This window comes from Epinephelus lanceolatus, chromosome 5 (genome assembly GCF_041903045.1).
Source record: "Epinephelus lanceolatus isolate andai-2023 chromosome 5, ASM4190304v1, whole genome shotgun sequence".
Lineage (NCBI taxonomy): Eukaryota > Metazoa > Chordata > Actinopteri > Perciformes > Serranidae > Epinephelus > Epinephelus lanceolatus.
The window spans coordinates 35,220,385-35,223,009 of NC_135738.1; the positions used below are offsets into that span (position 1 = coordinate 35,220,385).

The window sequence follows — 2,625 nt, forward strand, 5'->3', positions numbered from 1 at the left end:
ATGACCTGCCAGTTAAACACTGGCCTAAATTCCTCAGTCTCCTCGATCGCTGTCTGACACAGAAAACCTCAAACGTCTGTCTCCACTGTGTACATCATTATAAACATCATAAATACTGTACTAATATGTTAACATCAAATTATTTTTTAAAAAGACAAGTTTTTTTAATCCTGCTAGTGGTGTTAATTATTGCAAATTCGATGTATATTCACATATAATTTTATAGAGTTTGACTTATGGTTGAAAAATCTGAAGTTGTGGTTTCACATCTGAACATACAGATCTCTTTACAAAATAACTGATGATAACATTTAGGGGCATCAGAATATAAAAACCACATATGTAGCTGCTGCTGTCTACTGTCTGGGTAATAATATTAACATGGCTCTACACTATTCAGGTGTTCCCCTTTAGGCCATGACAGAGATGCACAATACCAGCACCCTGAGGCAGTGAAATGAAATTCAGCCATCAATAATTCCATTATTTACACCTGTGATTGTTCTACTGTGACATGTCAAAATGTCTTCTGTGAGCAAAGGCCTGGTGACAGCAGGTTTTAATCCTGTTTATAAAAGGCTGCAACATAGTATTTTCAATATTGATTAGTTCTAGAGAATTTTTCTATTAACCAATTGATTTAGTATATAACCTGTCAGAAAAAAATTGGAAAATGTTCATCACATCAGCCTAAACTGATACCTGGTTTGTCCCATCAATGATGTAACACCTAAAGATATTTCTTGATAAATGACGACTTCAGAATATACCAATTCCCTGTACAGTGTCTCACTGATTATTCAAAGATTCATATTTAAGACATTTTCAGAAGTGTGCACCTAAACACATTTTCATGACCTCTTCACACTATTTCACAGTATTTAAGATCAGCAACCTTGAACTCATGATTTTGCACACCTTAAGATTATTGCAGGACTCACAGACACCACGGTTAATATCACACACAGAACAGAAACTTTTAAAAAATATCAAACAGGTTTATTTTGTCTTTAAATGTATATACAAAAAAGTTTTAACAAAGTTAAAGGTACACAACCATAACACCTTATTATGAAACATCTGCACAAATCATTGTGTGTCATCAGTCTTGTACTGATATGTCCAAATATTGTCCACTCTTTGTTCTATAGTGCTGTCCAGTACTGGCTGACAAACTCCTCTACTACAGTGCTGGACAGATAACACATGGTTCCACTGTGGAGGAAGATCTCCAGTGGATATCCCAGTGTCGCCCCTCTGAGTCTCCTCTACTTGAACTGATTATCAATGAGGGTGCCCTTCATCTTCGCCTTCTTGGCCTCCAGCTCAGCCAGCTCCTGTAGCCTCCTCTTGCTCATGCCCTTCCTCTCCAGCTGCTTCTCAATCACTTTGGCGTTTTGGGCGTACGAGTCCGCCACCTCCCTGGCCTCGATCTCCTCCTCCTCCTCGTCGATGGTGGACACTGTGACGGAGCTGAACTTGCCCATGTCTTTGGTCCGCTTGGTCATCATCACGCGGACTTTCTTGGGAGCCTCTGGCTGCTTCTGGCTGTACACGCTGGTGTTGCCGAAGCCCTGCCCGAACTTGACCACAGCTCCGTCCACGATGAAGGTGGCCGGGTTGTTCTTCGCCTGGTGCTGGTAGAAGAGCAGCAGGCCGCACTTGCCGCACTTTTTCCGGTACTGCCTTTCGATGCCCTCGGCCCTTTTGATGTACGCGTTTTCGTCCTGCTCCACGTTACAGAACTTGTGGGCATGTTTGGCCGCATCGATCACCCTGGCTCGGTCCCGGGGCCTCATGGGAAGCTTCTCCAGCTGGCGGTCCAATACCAAAACCATCTGACCGCACAGGCAGTAGTACACATGGAGAGGCTTTTCTCCGTCGTCGTACTCCTCTCTGTCCCTGGTGTCCGAGCACACGACACTTCTAGACACCACCTTCGGCATGTTTGGCCCCGAAATGTATTTTATTAGCAGTCAAGTCTATTTAAACGCTATTGTTGAGACGCCATAACGACGGAAACTCCTGTTAAACGTTTGTCCGGAACACAAAAACAACGCCACACTTCCTGTGTGCGTCACTGTTACTGTTCCTACCGGAAACCACAGTTTCTCTCTTTAGTTCCGCCGCGTGATAACAGGCCAAAATGAACACATCAGTTTGCGTGGAAATTGTTTGCGCCCAAAAAAATAATAAATAAAATCCCACGCATGCTACAGAGCCCCATTTGATGGTCCAAAATAAATCTCACGGGTCACAAAATGACTGAAAAGATAAGAAATTATAGGCCAAGACAAAAAAAATAAAGCAAAAAAATACGACTGGCCAGCTTACCTATAGTATGAGCAGGCAGTCCAAAAATGCAACCCATTACTGATTAATGGATAAACCATCATGTTTCGGCTCTAGTCAAAACACGTTGGTTTATCCATTTCAACTCCAATAAAAGGATTTTTAACCATAATCAGAGTGCCTCTTTTGCCTTTTTTTTCCAATCGTATCTTATCTTTATCTTTTTCAAATTGCCCTATCCATGAAGTGCATCTGTTTGTTTGGGGGTATTTTTGTTTGTTTTGCAATTAACTACACAGTGTCTTAACCGAGGGCAACACTCCCTATTTTTCT

The 2,625-nt window shown here is 42.1% G+C and overlaps 1 pseudogene across 1 annotated transcript; it reads right to left on the reverse strand.

Annotated features, from left to right (window-relative positions):
• Positions 1-977: 977 nt before the first annotated feature.
• LOC144463491 (STING ER exit protein pseudogene) lies at positions 978-2,082 on the reverse strand (annotated as a pseudogene). The gene has a single exon (XR_013491639.1). The product of XR_013491639.1 is annotated as an STING ER exit protein pseudogene (transcript).
• Positions 2,083-2,625: the final 543 nt, after the last annotated feature.